Source organism: Pinus tabuliformis, chromosome X (assembly GCF_031772625.1).
Source record: "Pinus tabuliformis cultivar Carrire ecotype Pingquan chromosome X, CPIR1, whole genome shotgun sequence".
In the NCBI taxonomy this organism is placed as follows: domain Eukaryota; kingdom Viridiplantae; phylum Streptophyta; class Pinopsida; order Pinales; family Pinaceae; genus Pinus; species Pinus tabuliformis.
In genome coordinates, this window is record NC_142308.1 from 401158024 (window position 1) to 401183722 (window position 25699).

At 37.8% G+C, this 25699-nt stretch overlaps 1 pseudogene; it reads right to left on the reverse strand.

Annotated features, from left to right (window-relative positions):
- Positions 1 to 2925: 2925 nt before the first annotated feature.
- On the reverse strand, positions 2926 to 13214 carry LOC149140213 (uncharacterized; annotated as a pseudogene).
- Positions 13215 to 25699: the final 12485 nt, after the last annotated feature.

A 25699-nucleotide genomic window follows, 5' to 3' on the forward strand; every position in this document is an offset into this window, starting at 1 on the left:
CTCTTTATGCAAGAAGACTTTCTCTTCTTTCACCCTTAGTTTATTTTATTCCTTTATGTACATATGCATTTTATCAACATTTTTTTTTCCAAGGGAGGAAGAGGGATACTGACTTATTTTATGAATAAGAGAGGTTTTTCCTTAATTTGCAGAGACTCTTATGTTTACACCTATGAAATTAATGTGCTCACTTAAGTTTATCCTCCTTTTGCTTGTGCTACTCGACTGATTTTCCATGTTAAAACCAATCAATATAAAAGGGTGATTCAATAAATGAAGATCCTACGATAAATATGGGCATTGTAGATTTTCTTAAGCTTTCATTTAAGATGAAATGTATTTCTTGTACATGCATCATTGACCTTAAAATGTATTTAGGCCCAAACAAAGAAGTAAACCAAAGATAAGCCAAGAATTGCTAGTTGTCATAGTTACCCTTTCCACTTTTGCCGCATTACCATAGACCCAAGCAAAGTGGCTTCCATACATGGTTTTATTAAAAAAAAAAACACAAATGAAGATGCAAAGGAATTAGGATGTGACATAAAAAGAAAAAAAACATGTAAAACTAATAAATGACATGTAGAGAATAAAGCTAAAATGAAAAGGGGAAAACAAGAAAAGTTTTATAATACAATGCAAAAGTAACTAGGATGTGAATAAGAAAAAGAATAGAACTAAACCTAAATCCTAATATATCTTAACTAAAAGGTTAGGATTATGTGAAGTCAATTTTCCAATGTAACAATTCAAGTTGTTCCCAGCCTGTAGGCAGAAAAATATTAATGATTAGCAATAGTAGAAAACAATGTGCATAAATAAAGATAAAAACTTGAATACTTTGCACAATAAATTGAAGGTCTTTCCTACTGGCATAAATATGTGCCATAACAACTAATCTTAACCAATCTGCAAATTTATCTTGTTGATTATAGCAACGACTATGCAAACCTTCAAGGTTTCTCATGAATGTGTATTCATTCATGTTTTCAATCTTAGAAAACATCAAGAAAGATCAAAATTTATTATTAACAATAGAGCTTGTTAAATAAGATTCCTCTATCCAATCATAGATTCGATCATGGTACCCAAAACAACTCTTTTGAAAACCCTAAAAATCTTGAAAAAATGAACTCTCAATCAAATTATGGGAAGAATATTACAAGGAAGAGATAGTCTGATCTCATTCAGAAGCCTTGTCAAGATCGTGAGGACCTATCATCACCACCAAAAAAAGCTGAAGTGCCTCAACTATGAAAGACGTATATGAACAGTGAAATGATGAATCATAAATAAATTGATGTAAAACAACTAACATTAGATGTATTAGTGGGAAAATTATTAATTGAGTGACATCTATTAAAACCAGTGTTATGATCAGATTGGAGGATCAACATATAAGATTCTCAATTCTCTATTGGTTCCATTTGTATCCAATTACATACTAGATCAACAACATGAAATCTTGGGGAAATAAAAAAAATTGATGGTATTGTAAATACGAGAAACCAATGAGTATAGCAGGCTGAAAAAATATTAGAAACATATGATAGATCAAATCCAATATCCATATCAACATGTGAGTTTTGATCTATTGAATGATTCAAACATTGAATGATACTCAAAAGGATTGATTTTTCTAGAGAAAAAATTATTAACTTCATAGCATACACTTGGGAAATAAGAAACCAATTATTCATGGTGTTAGAGCCTAGATCTGCCTTAGGCTAAGGAAGGCAAGATTCAGGATAACCACAAATTACGCTCAGCCTCGTAGCTAGCCCTACGAGGATAGGAGAGGGCTCTCTCCGGGTCACACTCAGTAAAAATACACAATAGGGTCTGATATGACTCAAGATGAATACTGATTTTAGGCTAGTAAATAAATATGAAAGAGATAATTGATTGAATGACTGAATTTTCTGGGCTGTATGGGACCAAAGGACCGCCTGAGCTGGGAAAGTAAATCAAAGACACATAATATTTTGTGAGGCAAGATAGGTAGGAGGTTTAGCAATCAGATTGAAGTAATATGGAGTGGAAAGACTGTTGAGAGGTTGAAAAGGGCATAACTGATGAATCCTTTTCAAACAGAAGAAGTCACACAGAGGATGAACGCTTTTCCAAGGTAGAGCAATAAAAATGGATTTTACCTTTCTTACTTAAAAAAATTCAACTGGAAATGATCATGAATGAAATGTAAACATAACAGGATACATATGAAACATGGAAAAAACACATTTGCTAAAATCACACCACAGGGATCTCATGAATCAGAGCTGCATCATTTTTATTAATCTCCTGGCCAAAATGTACAGTGAATCACTGAGTTTTCTCTCCCACCATATTTCAGAAACTCCAACCCCTTACAAATGATTTCTCATACAATAAATAAAACTATCTGTGGGAAAACAGATCGACACAAAATGAGGGATTATTTAATCATTATTAAAAAACAAAAGATGAATAGCCAGCCATCTGTTATGAAAAGGGGCAGCGTTACATGTGAAATCTATTGATAACCAATGAAGAGGCAGAAACTGTAGCTGTATATCCCTTCTGAATCATAACTGAAGTTAGAAATAGACCATATGTTCCTATTTCTTTGCCACGGTAGATGTCTTTGTGGCGTTCGGTCTTTGACTTTTCACCTTCCCCATTTGAATTAAAACCAATTTTTTATAATCAACATCCAGATGTCTAGTTTTACAGGCATATCTCCCAACGTGTCCTGAGAGCATTCCATAGCCGCTGTATGCTCTATATTATTTCCATTCTCTCTGCTGTGGTAGATATTTTCGCTCTAAATTTAGACTTCGGTAGGTGTCGATGTCTCTCAATGCGTTTCTTTTCTGGAAAACGCTTAAAACGTTCCTGGCATTATTCCTTGTCTGCATATTATTTGAAGGTGATGCCATTCGAAGGTCATATAGAACAATACTGCATTTTTGCTAGGAGTTTCAAAGAGTGGAGTGGCACAACATGGTTTTCATGATCTGTTGTCAATAACATTGTAGCAAGATACTGCAAATTCTGTCCGGATTTGTCCCATGGTGTCTTTACATTATGCAATGGTGAGTATTTAATCAACCAATGAAATTTTACCTCCTTATCTGAAGAGCCATAGTCAGTAGTCCAGAAATGGCCAATAGTAAATTTATGAAAACGCAACATGTCCATAACACCCACATGAGCCAGTGTGCAACCAAATAGGTCAGGTCTCTGATTTGTGCAAGCTGCAACAAGAAGTCCACCATTACTGCCTCCTTCAATACATAACTTTTTAGGTTGTGTATATCCCTCTGATACAAGGAACTCGGCGGCAGATATGAAATCATCAAAGCAATTTTGTTTTTTGGCAAGAGAGCCTGCTTTATGCCATTCTTCTCCATATTCACCACCACCACGAATATTTGCAATTGCAAAAACTGCCCCTAGATGTCTTGAAATGACAATACGACCAACACTGAAGTTTGGGGTGATGCTAATGTTAAAGCCCCCATAACCATATAATAGAGCGGGATGAGAACCATCAAGAGCAATGTCTTTCTTGGATACAATGAACATTGGTATCAGAGTTCCATCCTTGTTGACTACGAAAACCTGTTTAGCCTCAAACTCTGTCCGATCAAAGCCTGGAACAACAGTCTCTCTAAAAACTACTAACTCTGGTTTTTCCACATCTAGGTTGCATCGATAGATAATGCCAGGGGTAAGAAAGCTTGTAAAACCAATAAATATCTCCTTGTCTTTACGCCTTCCTGATATTCCAGAAACTGACCCAATATCTATTGGCATATTATGAAGCAAATTTCCAGATTGCAAGTCTCGTATTTGCAAAACATACTTGACATCGCTTAAATAGCTTAATAGAAGTTGATTTCCATTGACACAGCAAGCTGATTCAAGCACGTCCTTCTCAGATTCTCCAATAACGTCACTCCAAGCTTCCGGCTGCATAAGGGCATTTCTATTGGTTCGAAAAGTGAACAAAGCGCCATCATTTGCAACAAGATCATACGCTGCTTCAAAGTTGTCAACAAGTTTTTGGAAAGGAAGCATCTCTTCCCTGCCTTTGAAACCTTCAAGACCTTGAGGAAGAGCGTCAAGATCACAATAAAAGAGCATGTTCACCCAAGTAGAGCTTTCTTTAATATATAAAAGAACATATTGTAGGCTCTGTGCGCCGCACACAAGCCCAATGTGCAACGCATGCCATGTGCGTCGTGCCCATTAAAAATAACACTGTGGCAAGAGGCCCAGTGCGCCGCGCTGTGCCTATGTGCCCCGCAGCCTAACTCACCAACAGTCCAGTTCCAAAACTCTGTTTTCACCCTTCACAATTTTCCTCTTGGCTTAACTGATGATTCTTGCGTGCAAATGGATTGTAAAAATAATGAATATTATAACCTGAACTTTGGTTTTTGGTTTAAAATAGCACGCTTTCCATTGTTGCAGACTTTGACCCTTTGCATAACTCTTGGTATGGGAAAGATATACGAAGACACAAGAAATATCTTTATGACATGGGCTTTTTATTTTGTTTTCATTTGGCAAATTCTATTTCCAATAATGTAGAACTTTGGCACTTTGAACTTTTCAAATGTGAACTTTTTTTTTCATTTCCATCTGATTTTCTGAGCTTGAATGATAGCCTCTTGGTTGATTTGTGCAGGGATGATGGCCTTTGTACTTCGGCAAATGATCAGGAGAGGCTGCATGTGAAGTACTCCATGGTAAAATTACAAATTTAATACAAACATTAAAATTGACGATTTCTTCTTCAAAACAGAGTTTTGAAGAAGAAATATCTTTGAGAATTATTGACGATGAAAATCCTGAAATAAAAACTTATTGAATACATCCTCATGGCCCGCGGGCATTATTCAACATTCTGAAGATCGAACCCTAGACCTAGTGACTAAAATAACTCTTTCGCTGACCTAGACATCAAACAGGACTGTAAATGACCTAAAAATTGATTCGACCAACAGACCTAAGCCAGCAGGATAAAGCATGAGGGGATTGAATAACAAGGTCCTTCCATCGGATTATGGCATGCCCCTAGCGAAATTCAACTGAGTGAATTGAGCGAGACACCTAAAAATGAAATGAAAAAATAGTTTTGATCTTTGACGAAGGACTTACAAGACCGACTCTAACACATGGAAGAATTTGTCAGGAAGGAATCTTTAGTGGTGATAATCTCTCTCTTTATAATTAGAATGATAGTCTTTATAGTTGTGTACATCCGAGTAAGATATGCATTCCAACCCTATGTTAGATACAAGGGATTTTCATGAAGAAGAATTAGCCAAATGAGAATATTTCACCTGATGATAAGCTTTATCTTGAGGAATTAGAAAATGAACATGAAAATGTTGAAACCTTCAAGAGTGAGCTTGCATCAAGTGAAACAATGTCAAGAAAATATATGTGTGAGATGGTCCATACCTAACCTAGTTCATGAACCTCATAAAGATCATGAGGAAATAACATAAAAATCAATAGAAACTGAAGTGTCTCAACTTCTTGACGAGTCCCTGAACCTTCAAATATTGGAAGATTAAATTTTGAAGGCATGGTTAGTTTATCATTTGTATGAAAACAACTATCATCAATTATTTTAGCAAGAACATTATGGGTCAGATGGTAGTGGTTGGAATCAACCGTTTCATATGATGTCTTAACATCACCAAACAAAATACCCAAATTGTAAGAAATATGTTGAACGATTACCACACTGTATCCTTCATCGTGGGAATCCTTGCCATCTTTTGTGAACTTGAGATCTAATTCATCATACTACAAATCGGAATAACCTAATATATTAGTTGATTCCTCATACACATTTCGACACAAGGGATGGTGAGTTGAGGAAGAAATTCCTATGAGAAGCTCTTCTATGATCGAATCGTATTCTAGATAAAAGATTTACAAATCCAAGTCTTCTTGTGAAGACAAGAGATCAACCAATGTACTTGGGGACTCATCACAATGCATATCAATGGAGTCATTATCTTCAAGGTGATGGTTTCCCAATAGTTCATTTTAGTTTAGCCATTCAATTCCACTTAATTGATTATCGAGATGTTCACATCACAATCAAAAAAGAATGTAGAAATGTCATTTTTAAATAGAGGAATTTGAAAAAGAGAATATGTTAGACAAAAGTAACATGGAGGGGGGGGGGTGTGAATTAGTATTACAAAAATTTAAAAATTATTTCTGTAAATAAAACTTATTTAGAAATTTACTTCATTAATATATAACAAGATTATGCAAATGAAAAACATGAACAATCATCACATGTAGACAATTGTATTTTAGGTGGAAAATCCCCCCTCCAAGGCAAAAAACTAATGAATTGTTTGCTACTTCTTCTTATTATCTATTGCTTCAAATATTTTCATTTACATTACATCCTCTAGCCACCACTAGCAATGGAGCACCGACCCCTTGACTGAAATGAGAAATGTTGGCCACAACCAACTTGGAGCACCCACTCCTATAATAGAAAATAAACATGTACTTAACTTTAAGCCCCCACTCCAAGTACAAACAATTCTTCTATAAGAAAATTTTATATAGAACTGAAAACACTACTGAGAAACAAATAGGAACACTCGTGTAGCCATAATTTCACACTCCAAATGAGAGAACAAATCTCTCCACACACACTCTCCAAGTTGATCTTCAATCTCTGCACACAACTCTAAAACATTGTTGATGAATAAATCCTAAAACACACTGCAATACTGAAGCTCTAAACCCACTGCTACACTTAGTGGTTGTGCACTTGCACTTCATGCACACTCATTCACTCACACTACTAGAGATCCAACCAAATGAGCAACCTTTCTTCTCATATTTGTAATTTTTGGAAATGATTAAACCAATTAATTCTATAGGTGATGGAGCTCACCCAAAACCTATTCACATGCTTCATATTTGATTGAGCTAGAATTTTTTACCAAATCAAGCCACTCATTCCACTAGGCTTTTGATAGTTTCAACTTTGATCAAATTCTAGAGATTCCTTGTCCTTTTCCAACCTTTACATTGAAAATAGCAAACAAAAACCATAGGAAAGAGAAATAAAATTCATGACATGTGCAAGGAATCTAGATAAAATCATTTCCATGATGTATACACGGGTTTCCTTCATAAGACCAACGTATGTACCCTAGTTTCCTTTACAAAACTAGTGTATATTTCTCAAAACTAAGATTTCCCAAAAATTTTGCAGCCCTGCTTCAAGAGGATACTTGATACATTGAGAAAACCTTTCCCATGACTCCATAACATCGTGACACTTACCAAAAGCCTTAAAAAAAAATATGGCTTCCTACAAGACTTCAGTAATACCTCCTTCAAACTTGTAGCTCAGCTTTGGATGAGAGCTTGATACATCATGACACATCTTCTACAGACTTTACGATACTATTACAACACTTTACATCAGCATGACAACCCACAAAAATTATACAACAGAATCAAGATGATACATAGGGACTCATGAGTACATGACTTATAATAGGTGACATCAATGGAAACACAAACATGCTGACATACTCCCCCTTTTCCAATGATGTGAACTTGTATCTTCTGAAAATAAATATTACATGTACACACAACAATCTTAAGTTGAGCACACAAACAACTCACTCCCTCTCCCCCTTTGACATCAATGGAAAGGGGTCTTACCTGGAAAGAGAAAATACATAACAACAATGTGATATATAGCGAAAAATGAAGTACTTCCCGTGAAGGGCTACAACAATAACTCCCCATGAGCTAATGAACATTCTCCCATTGAATATATTTGAGACCACGCCATCTTGAAGAAGAAATGTACATGAAGAAGAAATCCATCTTGAAATCAAGCAAGAAGAAGAAAGCAAGTAGTTCATAATTCCTTGAAAATATTGCAAACAACTAATCACCACCCATTCTCCAAATTTTGCAGCTAAAAGTGCTCTTGGTGGCAACCATATGACAAAAGCTAACTCCATGAAAAACTCCTAAATGCCTTCGAAAAGGAAAAAAACTCATCCACCCTCTAAGATATTCAAATGTCTCCCTTGGAAGTGGATTGGTGAAGATATTTGCGATTTGTTGATTTCAAGCAATATATTCTAACTTCACAACTTTTTTGACAACTTGTTCTATTAGAAAATGATATTTGATTGGTATGTGCTTGGTCTTGGAATGAAGAACCATATATTTGGATATTCTTATTTCACTTGTGTTGTCTACCATGATGGGAAGAGGCTTTTCATACTCAACATGCATGTCTTGAAGAGTTTGATTCATCCAAAATATGTGTGTACAACAAGTGGTTACTTCTATATATTCAGCTTCAGTTGTGGACAAGGAGATAGAGATTTGTTTCTTTCTAGCCTAAGAGACTAAAAAAACTCCCAAAAAGTGAGTTGCACATGAAGTACTTTTCATGTCATCAATACCACCAGCCCAATCAACATAGAAAAATAAATCAAATTGAAATGTTTACCTTTGGGATACCATAATCCATAGTCAAGAGTTCCTTGAAGGTACTTGAATATCCTTTTTACTACATTAAGATGAGTCTCCTTGGGATTAGCTTGAAATCTTGAGACCAATCCTATAGCTTGCATAATATCAGGTCTAGAAGTAGTTATATACAATAAGCTTCCAATCATGGAATGATACATGGACTAATTTACTTCTGGTGATTCATCATCTTTACTCAATTTACAACCAATTACCATAGGAGTGCATATTGGTTTGCAATCTTCCATGCCAAATTGTTTTAATTTCTCTCTAAGATACTTTGATTGAGAAATGAAAATGCCTTTATCATCTTGAATAACTTAAAAACTAAGGAAGAAAGTAAGCTCACCCAACATTGACATCTCAAATTATTTTTTCATTTCTTGTGCAAAATGTTGGCCCATCTCCTCCAAATCACTCCCAAAGATAATATCATCTACATACACAATAATTATTAGAAAATGATCACCTTCAAATTTGATATATAAATTGTTGTCCATGGATCCCTTTTTGAAGCCTTGTTGTTGTATATGTTTGTCTAGATTTGCATACCATGCCCTTGGAGCTTGCTTCAAGCCATAAAGGGACTTTTTCAATATGCACACTTGATTCTCATCATCACCCAATAAACTTCTTCTTCTATATCACCATTCAAGAAAGTTGATTTTACGTCCATTTGATAAACTTTAATTTTCTTGTAGCATGCAAAGGCCAAAAATATTCTTACTGCATCTAATCTAGATATAGGTGCAAACGTTCCATCAAAATAATACCTTCTACTTAAGTATACCCCTTGCACACAAGTCTTGCTTTGTTCCTTACCACTTTGCCTTCTTCATTTAGCTTGTGCTTGAGCACGCACTTGGTTCCAATAATGTTTTTATCCTTTGGCCTTAGCACAAGCTCCCATGTATTGTTCTTCTCAATATGATCTAACTCTTCATTCATTGATTTGACATTATGTTGATCTTCTCTAGCCTCATTAAAGCTTTTGGGATCTATTTGAGATAATAGTGAAAAATTTGCTTGATTGAAGCTATCCAACAACTTCCTCCTTGTTTGCACTCCATCCTCTTTTCTTCCAAGAATTTGACTTCCCGAGTGCTTCTTTTGGATGTGACTTGGTGGAGCCTTCTTTGCATTGGAGGTCTTTCTCTCTTCTCCCTCTTATTCATCATTGTCAGAAATTTATTGGTCCTCATATTCTATGAAATCGTGATCAGCTGCAACATATTTGGAATCATTAGATTTAGGAAAATATTGATCAACAACAATATCAATACATTTGATTACCTTTTTGGTTCTCCCGTTGTATCATTTGTCTCCATTTATTTTGAAGGAATAACTAAGGAATATTCCTTAATCAACTGTTGGTTCAAACTTGCCAAGTTTTTCTTTCGTCCCCTTGATGTAGAATTTGCTCCCAAATATTTTGAAGTGGTCAACTTTTGTTGGTCTTCCTTTCCACAACTCATATGAATTTTTGTCACTGTTAGTCCTAAGAAGAACTCTATTGGCCAAATATACTTTTGTTTGAGTTGCTTCTCCCAAAAAGGTCTCTAACACACCAACTTCATCTAACATAGATCGTGCCATATTTTGGACCAATCTATTTTTCCTCCCCACTACACCATTTTGTTGTGGTGCTCTAGGTATGGATTATTGCCTCTTGATCCCATTCTCCTCACAAATTCATCAAATTCCTTGGACATGAACTCACCTCGTCTATCATATCTAAGACACTTTATCTTGAAATCAACTTCATTTTCAACAAGTGCCTTAAAGTACTTAAATTTTATGAAAGCTTCAAATTTTATTTCATAATCATAATCTAGGTGGCTCTAGTAAACTCATCAAAAAATAATCTGAAATGTCTCTCACATCTTGGAATTTTCTTCCTTGTAGGACCACACACATCTCCATGCACTACCTCCAATGATATGCTTGTAGTGAACTCCTTAGATTTGAAATGCACTCTTGTTTGTTTCCAAAATTGGCATGACTTGCATATTATGCTATCTGGTTTAGCCAACCTTGGTAATCCTCTAACTATTCTAATATTCCTAATTTTGATTATATTATCAAAATTAACATGATCCAATATTCTATGTCATAGCCAAGATTCTTCTGTTTTTCTCAGGAAGCAACTGTGTCTAGTGTCATAAAAAATATACATGTTGTTGTCACTTCTAATGGCCTTTACCACCAACTTTCCCAATTCTGCATTTATGGTCTCACACACTTTATATCTAAAAGTCACCTCATGCCCATTATCACACAATTGAATCACACTGAGGAGACTTTGCTTCAATCCATCAATGTAAAGCACATTTTGAGTTTTGGTCTTCTTTTCTAACCTAATTGTTCCTTTGCTTTTGATGGGAATTGCTGCATCATTTCCAAAATTGACATTTCCTTTTTCGTACTCTTTTAGCTGCAAGAATTTTCTCTTATCACTAGTCATGTGCTTGGAGAAACCACTATCAATCATCCATTGCTCATGTTGATCATGATCTATCAAAGCAAGCTCACAATTTTCATCCTTTTTCTTCCATATTTTCTCAACTTTCTGTTGATTAGATTTCTCTTGAGTGTGTTGCATGAAAGAGTTTGGAAAGTTAGATCTGCACTCACTAGCTTTGTGACCAAAGTTATTGCATCTAAAACACTCAATCTCATTCATTAGTGGAGCAAAAGAATTATTTCCATTAGCATGCAAAATATTTGGTCCTTGAGCAACTCTTGATCTATCAACATTTCTTCTAGGAAACATCTTCAACCTACAATTTATGGCTTTGTGTCCAAAATTATTACACGCAAAACAATAACCATGAAATAGTGTAGGATACCTGCCTTTTTTTTGCCATGATGGAATGAAATTTGATGATCTTGCTTGTTTTACTTGCTGATTTTCTGCTGATTTGATTTCAACTTCATTCTTTTGCGGATTCTTGCTAGTTTCTCCAACATTTGCTTCATTTTATTTTCCTTTCAAAGCATCTATATAACTGATACTTGGTTGATTTTTGACATTTTGTAGAGGAGACTTGAACCCCAAACCAATTTTGTCCTCCGGTGGCATTTACATGTTAAGAATATTTTGCAAAGTTTTAGATCCCTTAACAAATTTCTGATTTAGAAATGCTTTAGTTTCTGCTTTTGATAGATTGGCCTTTAATGAAACAATTTCTTCTTCAAGTTTGTGACAATTTTCTTTCCATTCTTCTAGCTGATTAGTGAGAAAATTTTCTTTTATTTTTGCTTCTTCTAGTTCTTTTTTTAGGCAGATGATGTCTTCGTCATGGATTCATGAAATAGGAGCTCCACCAATATTTTGCTTCAAAGATTCATTTTCTCTCTCCAACTCAACCAAATTATTTTGTTGAACCACAATTTGTTGCATCAAATTTTCCTTAAATTTCTCAAGCTCATCCAACTAGGTCTTCAAATAATTATCAACCAAACGAGGTTTATTCCCATTTAGTTTGCGTACTTCCTATTTCAGCAACTTATTTTTGTTTCTATATTTTCTTAACTCATCAAGTGTAGTAATGAGCTCACCTTAATAATCAATCTTTCCATCCTAAATATTTGATTCATCTTCAGAATCAAAAGCAATAAGAACACATTCATTGTGCTCTTCCTTTGATGATGATGAATAATTCTCATTTCTTTTATTTGAAATATCACTTTCTTCTTTGGATTAGTAACTCCTTCTCTTTTCAACTTTAGCTTTTCGAAATTTCCGAGTTTTATCCTTGTTTTTCATATCATTCTTCTTTTCCTCCTTTTCACTTCTTTTGTGTTGACATTTTGCAGCAAAATTTCCAACTTATCCACATTTGAAACACTTTAAAGGAAGCTTGTCTTTATACTTTCTAGAACCTCTCTTTAATTTATTGGCGAACTAAGAAAATTCTTAATCAAATTCACTGCTAGAATAATATTCCTCTTCCTTGATTTTCTTTGGAAATTTCTTGAGCTTTTTGGTAAGAGCCTTAACCCTCTTGGATGCCTTAAATGCAACTTCACTAGACTTAGATTTCTCTTCTACAATGCACATTTCATAAGTTGTAATAATTCCAAGAAATTGCTCCATAGCAAGAGTGCCCAAGAGGCCTTAAATGCAACTTCACTAGACTCGGATTTCTCTTCTACAATGCGCATTTCATAAGTTGTAATAATTCCAAGAAATTTCTCCATAGTAAGAGTGACAAAGTCAGACATCTCCTCAATAGAAGAAACCTTGGGGTTAAATCTTGTTGGTAAAGACCTCAAGATTTTTTGAATAATGACCTCATCTTCAAATTTTTCATCTATGCTCTTGATCAAATCTGTCACTGTTTCAACTATTCGGAAATACTCTACAATAGTTTACTCTTCCTTCATTTTCAATCTCTCAAACCTCATCATATAGATTTGGAGCTTCGCTTTCTTCACCTTCTTATCACCTTGATAGCTATTCTCAAGTTTGTCCCAACCTCTTTAGCTGATTTACAATGCATGACTTTTATCAGCTCATTCTCACTTTTTGCCGCAATAATAACATTTCTGGATTTGGAATTGTTTTGAAACATCTTCTTTTCATCAACATCTGATGGAAGAACGTTAGGAACAACATACCAAGACACCACAGTAGAAAAAACATCAAAACCTAAAATTATGAGATGCCCTTCCATTCTCATTTTCCATAGATTATAGTTTTAACCATAAAAAATTGGAACCTTCACATCATGGCCAACCATTGTCCCTTCTCAAACTCTCCTTTCAGTGGTCAAGTTACAACAAAGGATTGGGATTTGATACCAATTAGTACACAATATTAATACTGAGAGGAGGGGGGACGTGAATCAGTATTACAAAAATTTAAAAATTATTTCTGCAAATATAACTTATTCATAAATTTACTTCAGAAAGATATAAAAAGATCACGCACATGAAAAACACGAACAATCATCACATGTAGACACTTGGATTTTCGGTGGAAAAACGCCCCTCCAGGGAAAAAAACCACCGAACTATTTTTTGCTTCTTCATATTATCTATTGCTTCAAATATTCTCATTTAAATTACATTAGCTAGCCACCATTAGCACTGGAGCACTCACCCCTTGACTAAAATGAGAAATGTTGACCATAACCAACTTGGAGCACCCACTCCTATAATAGACAATTAATGTGCACTTCGCTTGAATCCCCCACTCCAGGTACAAATAATTATGCTATAAGAAACTATGAATCAGAGCTAAAACATTATTGCATAAACAAAACTAGCAACAAATAAGCACACTCGTGCAATCACAATTCCACACTCAAATGAGAGAAAAAATCTCTCTAGACACACTCTCCAATATGATATTTAATCTCTGCACAAAACTCTAAAACATTGTTGATGAATAAATCCTTAAACTCACTGCAATACTAAAGCTCTGAACTCACTGCTATACTCATTGGTTATGCACTTGCACTTCATGCACACTCACTCACTCACACTACTAGAGATCCAACCAAATGAGAAACTTTTCTTCTCATATTTGTAATTTATGGAAATGATTAAACCAATTAATTCTACATGTGATGGAGCTCACGCAAAACCTATTCACGTGCTTCATATTTGATTGCGCTGGAATTTTTGACCAAATCAAGCCACTCATTCCACTAGAATTTTGATAATTTCAACTTTAATCAACTTCTAGAGGTTCCTCCACCTTTTCCAAACTTTACATTGAAAATTCAAAACAAAAACCATAATAAAAACAAATAATTTTTTGGAAATGTGCGAGAAATCCAGAGAAAATCATTTCCAAGATGTATATGTAGGTTTCCTTCATAATACTAGTGTATGGACCCTTGTTTCCTTCACAAAACCAATGTATACTTCTCAAAACTGAGATTTCCCAAAAATTTTGCAGCCCTCCTTCAGGAGGATACTTGATACACTGAGACATCCTTGCCCATGACTTTGTAACTATGAAAAATTCTAAACCGAAATTCTATCACTATAGCAACTGATTTATTTCACCTACTTATTATTCTCAATAATTTATTTATGAAATTCCTTCAGCAAATATTAAAATAAATTCTATTGCAGTTATCACACAATTACCCAGAGAAAAATATATGCATAATAATCAATCACATCAACACGGTTATTTTTGGACAATTGTCCCTGGAAAAACCCAATGTGGGAAAACCGGTGCAGCAGATGAGGGCTTTATTAATCTTCAACAACAATTTCTTTTACAAGGAATGATTTTACAGAGAAACTGAAAGAAAACAACTGAGACTTTCCCTTTGAGACCAAATGACAGTTTGGATACCCTACTCCCACTTCTGTGTCACCCCTGCGTCACTCTAATTGACCCAACATGGCTCTGAGTGGGTCTACGTCAGCCTGCGTAGGCTCTGTGTCTCTCCTCTGGACTATGTCTCTCTTTCTTTGCTATCTTCCACTATCCCTGCGTCACCTCCTCCTCAGTTACTGTCTACTGCTAAAGCCCTCATCTTCCTCCACCCTACAACTCCCTCTGAAATCGATCTCCTCTCCCTTGAGAATCGAAATTCCTTGAGATACTGAGTATGCGTCGATATGTCTCCAAATGACCCTCAAGACTTCTCTTATACTTTTCTAGTTGATGAATCAACAGATAAGATTAAAACAGAATTGATCCTCATCTGTTAAAAGCTTCTCATCCTTATCTTTATTAATACCCATTAATATTTTTATTTTCCTAAGTTTTAGACTTAGGAACCCATTAAAAATATTAATTATTTTAATGACTCCTCATTCAGATGTAATTTCTCAAAACGATTTCTGGGTCTTGGAGATCTCATGTTCCTTAGCCTCTCCTCCAAATTTCAAGGCTAGATCACATCCAATGCCACCAAAAATCAACACTCCCTCTTAGAAAGGAATGTGCTCTAGCAATGTTTCACTATAGAAACATTACACTGATCTTCTGCATCAGTACCTGTGATGATGCTTGGCTTGCTACTTCACATCCCTTGCATTGTTTCTTCCTATATTGCTGCCCATGACACTACCACTACCACTGCTGCTCCTGTACTGTAGCTCCCTCTCAACATGTTGCATCATGTTGCCCATAGCACTACCATTGCTAACTATTGCACTGCAACTTATTACACTTATCCATTTCTTCTATTGAAATGGATTCTTTACCATCCCTATCTTCTCCCTTAAATGAACAAATTTTGTTCTTCCAAGAGCCTTGGTGAGGATGTCTGCCACCTATTCTCCTGTAGGAGTGTGCCTCAACTGTATTGCCCTTCATTGGACATAGTCTCTGACAAAGTGACACCTGATATCAATGTGCTTCGGCTGATCAACAAATACTGGATTCTCAGAGAGCTTGATGCAACTCTGATTATCACGCATGATCCTGGTCGCTTCCATCCTTCTCCTGAATGGATTCACAAGAAATTTTCTAAGCATATGGATTCGCACGAAGCTATGCTAGCTTCCATATATTCTGCTTCAGCTGAGGTCAGAGCCACAGATTTTTGTTTCCTACTACACCAGGAGGTCATTCCTGATCCAATGTTGAAATAGTACCCAGTTGTACTTTTTTGATCCACTGAACATCCAGCCCAAACTGCGTCAGTGAACCCACTCAACCTGATGTCATTGCCTTTGGTGTACAATAGTCCATGCTCGACTGTTCCTTGTATATACTTGAGAACATGTTTGGCTACTACCCAATGCGCCCTCTTAGGTTCTACCATGAACTGACTAAGGTTGTTTATAGAGTAACAAATGTTTGGCCTGGTATTGACCAGATACATCAGGGACCCTATAAGTTGCCTGTACAAGGTGGGATCAATGTATTTATCTTTTGATGGATCAATCTTCTTCCAGTTGGTGATCATTGGAGTAGCCATAGGTCTACAGTTCTACATCCTAAATCTCTTCAAGATTTTTGTAGCATATCTCCTTTATCCCAGGAAGATCTCACCCTTCTGCTACCAAACTTCTAACCCCAGAAAATAATGCATCTGTCCCAAATCCTTCATGTAAAATTTTGTGTCTAGGTTCTTCTTGCAATCTTTGATGAGCCTGGATGATCCTATCAGGAAGAGATCACTCACATATAACACTAGGATTAGAGGCTCATTCTCTACAACCAGATAGTAGATATTAGTGTCTGCATCACTCTTGACGAACCCCATCTTCTTCAAGTAGCCATCAATTTGACTGTACCATGCCCTAGGTGCCTGTTTCAGCCCATATAAGGCTTTCTTTAATCTGCATACATGAGATTTCTTCTCATGTGTCTCAAAACCTTCTAGTTGTTTGATGTATACTTCCTCTTCTACTACCTCGTTCAAGAATGATGTCTTGACATCCATCTGATGAATCTCCCACCCCATCTGTGCTGCAAGAGATATCATGATTCTAATCGAAGTATACCTAGCAACTAGGGTGAAGGTTTCTTCATAGTCTATCCCTTTCTTATGAGCATGCCCCTTAGCCACGAACCTGGCTTTTTATTTCTCCACATTGTCGTATGCAACATATTTGACCTTGTAGATCCATCTCGAACCTACCACTGATCTATCCTAAGGTCTAGGTACCACTTCCCAGACATCATTGACCATTATAGAGATGTATTCTTCCACCATAGCATCCACCCATACTTGATGTTGAATGACCTCCTGAAAACTAGAATGCTCCCCAACCTAAGCTACTAAGGCCTGGTATATGTCTAGTTGTCTTCACTCCCTTTTACTATTCCTGGGTGCACCAATGAAGTCTTTTACATCCCATAGAATCTGTCAGAGTTCCCGACTTGTTCTTCCACTGGTAGTAGGTACATCTATCAGCTCTTCTTCTTCCTGAGATTCCTCATGTTCTGAAGCTTTGTCTTCAGGAGCATTTATGGTAATAGTTTTCGATGGTTGAAGTGGTCTGACCAATGACTCGTGTTTCGACTGCTCCTTGGAAGGCATTTCTCGAGATTTCCTGAAAGCTCTATCCTCCATGAAATTTGCATCCTGCCGAACTACTACCTTCCTACTCCCTGGAAGATAAACTCTATTTGCCTTAGCATTCCCGCTATATCCCACAATATATCATTTCTCAGCAGTTTGATCTAATTTTTTTCTCTTCTCTTCGGTATACGGCAATACGCTAAACTCCCAAATATCCTGAAATGACTGACTTCAGGTGTCTTTCCAGTGAAGACCTTCTCCGAAGTGATTTTTCCCAATGCCTTGTGAGGAGTCCTGTTTTGGACATAAACTACCATGTTGCATGCTTCTGCCCACAGTAATTTAGGCATATCCTGATCATATAGCATTGCCCTAGTTGCTTCCACAATAGTCCCATTTTTCCTTTCTGCTACTCCATTCTGCTATAGATTTTAGGGAGTTGTCCATCTTCTTCTATTGCCTTCCTTAGCGCAAAAATCGGTGAAGTCCTTGTCAACATACTCTCCATCATTGTCTGAACGCAACACTTTTATCTTCTTTCCTGTCAGATTCTCCACTAAAGCCTTGAACTCTTTGAATCGACTGAAAACCTCATCCTTGATTTTCAGAAAGTAGATCCAAGTCTTCCTAGAATGGTCATAGATGAAGGTGACAAAGTATTTGGCACCAATAAGAGATTTTGTGGACATTGGTTTGTAGATGTCTGAGTGTATCAATCCTAGCACACTCTTTGCCCTATTGTTACTTCTGGAAAATGTAGCTTTGGCATACTTGCCTAGAGCACACCCTCTGCATACATCATCTCGTTCAGTACTTAGTTCTGGAACTCCTAGTACTATTTTCCTGAGAATTCTCAGAGCCCCATGGTGTAAGTATCCCATCCTCATGTGCAATAGCTAATTCAAATCTTTGTCTCCATTATTGTCTATCAGTGCCATTGGTGATTCTAGTTGTAACATGTACAACCTGTTACTTCTGATTCCAGTATGAGCCTTCTTTTTCCAACTTGGATGTTTCACATAAACTTTCTCCTTAATGAACAAGACGTCATAGCCCTTATTTTGAAGTTGAGATATAGAAATAAGTTCATCCCCAATCCCGGCACATGCAACACATTGGTTGCCTAAAGTCGTTCTCCTAATTCTGTTTGAAAATCTATAGTACCTCTTCCCACTGGAGCACACTTTTCCTTATTCCCCATGGTGATATGAAAATTTATTCTTTCTTCCTAATTATCTAAAAAACATTCATGGATTCCTGTCATATGCCAAAGAAGCTCCATTGTCTATATATCAAACCTCCGAGCAGGCAGATCTTGCAAGGCAAGCGACTTCTTCTTCCAGTCTGGAAGATAACATAGAATAATCGTCCCTTGTGGATTCCTCTAGAAATCTGCACGAGTCCCCTTGAGTGGATGCCTCTACAACATGCTCTTGACCCATAATCGATTTCCCTATCCTATTTTCGGGTTTTTGCTTTGATACAATGTGAAAATTTCTAAACTGAAATTCTATCACTGCAAGAACTAATTTATTTCACCTACTTATTATTCTCAATAAGTTATTTATGAAATTCCTTCAAAAAATATTAAAATAAATTCTACTACAGTTATCACATAATTACCCAGAGAAAAAATATTTGCACAATAATCAATCACATCAACACAGTTATGATTGGATAATTGTCCTCGGAAAAAACCAATGTGGGAAAACTGATGCGACAGATGAGGGGTTTATTAATCTTCAACAACAATTGCTTTTACAAGGAATGATTTTATAGATAAACTGAAAGAAAACAACTGATACTTTCCCTCTGAGACCAACTGACACTTTGGAGACCCTGCTCCCACTTCTGTGTCACCCTTGCGTCACTCTAATTGACCCAGCATGGCTCTAAGTGGCTCTGTGTCCCTCTGTGTCAGCCTATGTAGGCTCTATGTCTCTCCTCTAGACTTTGTCTCTCTTTCTGCACTGTCTTCCACTGTCCCTACATCACCTCCTCAATTATCACTGCCTACTACTGAAGCCCTCCTCTTCCTCCACCCTGCAATTCCCTCTGAAATCGATCTCCTCTCCCTTGAGAATCAAATTTCCTTGAGATACTGAGTATTTGCTGGTGTGTCTCCAAATGACCCTCAAGTCTTCTCTTATACTTTTCCTGTTGACGAATCAATGACCAAGATTAAGTCCCTAATCAACGAAAGATTAAAACTGACTTGATCTTCATTTCTTAGAAGATCCTCATCCTTATCTTTATTAATACCCATTAATATTTTTATTTTCCTAAGTTTTAGACTGAGGAACCCATTAAAATAATTAGTTATTTTAGTAACTCCTCATTCGTATGGAATTTCTCAAAACGATTTCTGGGTCTTGGAGATCTCATGTGCCTTAGCCTCTCCTCTAAATTCCAAGGCTAGAGCACATATGATGCTACCAAAAATCAATAGTAACATCATGAAACTCACAAAAAGCCTTCAGAAACATGATTATGACTTACTACAAGACATCAATAAGACCTCTATCAAACTTGTAGCTCATCTTTAGATGAGAGCTTGATACATCATGACACCTCTTCTACATAGTTTCTAACACTATCACAACACTTTATGTCAGCATGACAACCCTTGAAAATTATACAACATACTCAAGATTATACATAGGGACTCATGAGTACATGACTTATAATAGGTGACATCAATGGAAACACAAACATTCCAACATAAGAGATATTGAAAGTATCTTCATCCTTTTTCTCCTTTACCTATGAAATGTGACCACCTTGTACTTGATTACCATGTGAACCAACAAATTGAGAATCAATAGTATCTAGAGAAATTACTGGTGGATAAAATTGATTAAGTGAATCAAGGTACAAAGGTTCATGAGGTGTAGATGATAGAGGCTAAATATATCATGATTATACACTATTTGTGGAATGCATGCATAATACATAACCTCCTCTACCATTGATCATCAATTTGCGGAATTAAAAAAACAATCGCATGCGCACATTGAAACATCAATCGCACATATCAACACAATATGTAATGGGGAAAGCATACAGCTGAAAACCCCCAACTATCTGTATATTATAATGATAGAGAACATGTAACAATACATAGTACAATACTCCTCACAAGTACTCAGTACTATCTCCACATGCTACACACAAACTAGCTCAGATCTGAACAAGTCACAGGTTCACATCTCCTCCACTGTTTGCCTGCCTCTATTGCGCAATCCAAGTTGAGAAAGGTCAGATCCAAGTTTGAATTCCCTTGGATTGTACTGCGCAATCCTCATTGGCAATCTCAATCAATGATTGTGCAAATCTCATGCACAGCTATAGTTACAACTGATAGTAGTCTCACCCTTTCACCCACCTCTAACACTTGTCTCCACTGACCTGTCCATGCACTGAGTTAATTGATGTATTCTTTAGTTGATTTATGAGTTAATAATTAGTGAATTAATTAATAATTAATTCACATCACTCATCACTAGTGTATTTGGCAGTTAGACTAAATACAACTAGTTCAACTAAGTCAATCTGAACACAACTCCATCAACTCCTCAATCAACTCCACCAAACTCAATCACTTGAGTTCTAACTGAATTCCATCATGCAATAGCTCAACTAACCCATAGGAAAAGCATATTTCCTTCTCGCAGTTGCATATGCCACATCTGTAGCTCGAACTGAAGTGCTGCAAGAGGATAAGATAATGTTTATAGTCCAAATATTATTAAGAGCTAATAATATTCGACTGTTCTATTTTTTGACTGGCAATCTAAAAATAGACTCCGCCCATATGTCTAAAAATAGAGGTCCATCTATTTTTACCAACATGACCAATCATCCATAAATAGCATCCTGCAACTCATAGACCATGATCCATATGTTTAAAAATAGACTTTGCGCCAAAAATAGCCTGCGGGACCACTTAGTGAAGGTGACTTCTTTTCACTAAGCTCCATCATCTTGTTGCATTTTCTACACTCCCTCTCAACAAGATATGGATTATCTGCAACCCCTATCCTGTCTCTGTGGTATTCGAATTTTCTCCTGGTGAGCGCCTTCGTCAAGATATCAGCATCCTGATCCTCCGTGGGAATGTATGAAAGTACCATGATTCTCTGCTGCACACAATCTCCGATATGATGGTACCTGATGTCGATGTGCTTGGATCTATCATGAAATACTGGATTAGCTGAGAGTTTAATGCAACTCTAGTTATCACAATAAATCACAGTAGGCTCCAATTGTGACCCGAACAACCCGACCATGATCTTCCTCATCCATATAGCCTCGCATGCAGCCAAACTTACTGCCATATACTCGGCCTCCGCTAAATTGAGTGCCACGGATCTCTGCTTCCTGTTGTACCAAGAAAATGTTGTCGAACCGATACTGAAGATCCCTCCAGATGTTCTCTTTCTATTCGTTGGGCTCCCTGCCCAATCTGCATCCATGAAGCCACATAGCTTCACCTCATCCTCCTGTTTGTACCACAATCCATATCCCGATGTGCCTCTGAGATAACGCAATACATGCTTGCCTGCCTTCCAGAAGAGCTTGGTTGGCTTAACCATAGCTTGTGAAAGCTGGTTAACATCATAGCATATATCAGGTCGTGTATTGACCAGATACATAAGCGACCCCACCAACTGTCGATAAACAGTGGCATCCACTACCTCCACTGAAGAAGCATCCTCCTTCCTCCAACCTCCAGGAAGAGGAGTATCAATAGGCTTGCAGTCATGCATGTTGAACTTCTCCAGTATCTCCCGGGCATACTTACCCTGAGAAACAAATAGTCCATCACTGCGCTGCCAAATTTCCAATCCCAGGAAATAATGAAGGAGGCCCAAGTCCTTCATCTCAAACTCTCTAGCAAGATCCTCCTTGCATGAAAGTATCAACAGCTCATCTCCCGTCAAAATCAAATCACATACATAAAGTACAATGATCAGTAACTTACCGTCCACCACAATCTGGTATAGGTTAGGATCTACCTCACTCTTGGAGAATCCAAGTCCGGTGAAATAACTGTCTATCCGTGTGTACCAAGCACGAGGTTCTTGTTTCAACCCATACAGCGCTCTCTTGAGCCTGCACACATGTGACTCGCTGCTGAAAATCTCGAAACCTTTGGGCTGCTCTATGTACACCTCCTCCTCAATGACTTCATTGAGGAACGTAGTCTTCACATCCATCTGATGGATGTGCCACCCCATCTGCGCTGAGAGAGCAAGAATCGTCCGTATGGAAGAATACCTTGCGACAGGTGCAAAGGTTTCCTCATAATCGATCCCCTCTATCTGTGAGAAGCCTCGGGCAACAAATCTTGCCTTGTACTTCTCCACACTCCCGTCAACTGCCTGCTTCACTTTGTAGATCCATCTCGAACCCACCACTGATTTCCCTTCCAGTCTTGGGAAAATCTCCCATGCACTATTTCTGACAATCGAATCATACTCTTCCACCATGGCATCTACCCATGCAAGATCCTCCACAGCTTCCTTGAAAGAGGATGGCTCAGTCATGACACATTTGCTCACAAGAGCCATGTATCCAGTGTACCGATCAGGAGACTGTCTCTATCTACGCTGTGTTGTAGGTGGTCCTACAACCTTCTCTGCATCTTGAGCCAGTCACTCAGCTTCTGTAGTGCGCTTTCGCCCTCTGATGGTTGGCGCTGCATGAGTGGTCTCTTCCACTCCATGAACTTCATCTTGTGGTTGATCCACATCCTGAAGCTCATCCTTAGGAACTAATAGCTCCTCATCTACATGCAAGTATGGCTCCCTCTCAAGTGAACACTTCATGGCTTTCTCCTCCTGAAATTTGATATCCCGTCACACAACAGTCTTGTGACTGTCTGGCAAATACACATGATAGTTGTGGGGCGTATCAGTGTACCCCACAAATATCCCAACCTCTGCGGTTAGCTCCAGCTTCTTCCTGGCATCCTCCGTCACATGCATGTAAACAGGAGAACCAAAAATCCTCAAATGGGAAATATCAAGCCTCTTACCAGAATAAGCCTCCTTGGGTGTACCCATGCCAAGTATCTTGTGAGGACAACGGTTCTGCACATATACTGCAGTATTGCATGCCTCTGCCCACAAGTGAAGGGGTAGGCCCTGATCATGCAACATTGCCCGTGCAGAACCCATGATCGTTCTGTTCTTCCGCTCAGCAACCTCGTTCTGTTGTGGGTTATGGGGAGATATGAGCTCTCTTCGAATCCCTTCTACGCTGCAGAGGTCCTTGAACTTGCCAGAGATGAATTCACCACCATTGTCGCTCCTAAGAGCCTTCACCTGCTTCCCCAATTCCTTCTCGACCAGTGCTTTGAACTCACAGAACTTTGATTATGTCTCGCTCTTCTTCTGCATGAAGAAGATCCAGCATTTTCGAGAGAAATGATCAACAAAGATCACATAGTACTTGCACTTTGCTGTTGAAGCTACTGAGAAAGTTCCACACACGTCTATGTGAATTCTCTCAAGGATCGTCGTGGCGTGACTATCCTTCTCGTGAAAGGTATCTTTCACAAATTTTCCTAAAGTACACCCCTTGCACTGATCTGACTACGCAAGAGTGCCTTTAGGAAGCCCAGTAGAAATCTGCCGCAGTATCTTCAAGGCTCCATGGTGAAGGTGGCCCAATCTCCGATGCCACAGCTCGCCATCATCGCGGCTTACCAGTCCTTCTACCTTGCATGCCATTGTTGCACAGCCATCTACATGCAATTGATAAAGGTTCTTGACTCGAACCCCTATCTTCCGGGTTTCTCCAGTTGTCTTACTGCACAGGAAAGCCTTTCCCTCATTGAAGACAACATCATATCCCTTGTCTTCTAACATCGCCAAAGAGATAAGATTCTTCTTCAATCCTGGAACATGCATCACTTCCTTCAATACGAAGGGTTTACCAGACTCTGTCTCAAAGGAAATGGTACCGATACCGGTCACACTATATCTACCATCATCGCCCATCTCGATGTGCACTCCAAGATCTTTCTCATCCAGATCAGAAAACAAATCTTGATCTCCTGTCATGTGAAAAGGCGCACCACTGTCCAAGAACCATACCGATCCCATCACACTTGATACCAAGCATGCGATAAGCAAAAAATCCAGCTCAAACTGCGAGGCTAAGGCCTCTCCCACTGCAGATCCAGCAGCTTGCTTATTTTTCTTCTTCTGCGGACAATTTGTGGCATAATGTCCATGCTAGTGACAGTGAAAGCACTTCACCTAGGAAATGTCCTACTTCTTGCCTTTCGCACCGGAATGAGAAGCTTTATTGTTATTCCCTTCTTTTCTTTGGCAGCCAAAGTGTAATTTTCTTCACCAGATGCCTTTGATGAAGATCCGTCCCTGGTATTCTGCCTGATCTCCTCTTGCACAAGATCAGACCAAAGTCTCTCCCATCCTGGCAATTTCTCCCAACCATTGACAGAGTCCTCATAGGAATGCCAACTCTTTGGAAGACCAAGGAGAGCCAAGCTCACCAAGTCCTCATCATCGACAGTCACCCCCACACTTCCCATCTCATCCCGGCATTGGGTGAACTTCGTGAGATACTTGGGCATACTGTCTCCTTTCTCACACTTAATTTTTTGAGTTTATACTTGAGCACCAAATTCCTCTGGTCGCTCTTGCTTTGGAATAAATCTGTCAAAACATCAAGTATGGAGAAGCCTTTCCATGCAGGTTGGATACAATGTGATCCTTCACGCCCTCCAACAGAATCCTTCGACACTTTGCTGTCTTCTTTTGCCAAGCCTCAACTTGAGCAGCATCAGTAGGCTTTGGGACCTCAGAATCTATGAACTCCTTCAACCCATTTTCATCTAACACCGCCTCCATCCTGTCTTTCCATGCAATATAATTCGAGCTGCCTTCAAGGGCATACTCCAATCGCAATCCGTTGAAAGACATTTCAACTTCAACACCAAGAAAACACTGCTGCAAATTCGAATTCCACCAGCTAAAAACTCAACCGCTTCTGATCTAAAATTTGTGAGAACAAAGTATTTCTCATACAGATATTGACTGTATAGGCATTTACCGGATATCTCATCTTCCAAAAAAAGGATGAATCCAGAGGCTACCTGGCCCGATTACAGACTCTGCCTGAAGAAATAAAATGTAATCACTTTCTGAATAATAGATCTGATGATCAAATTTTTTCTGATACCA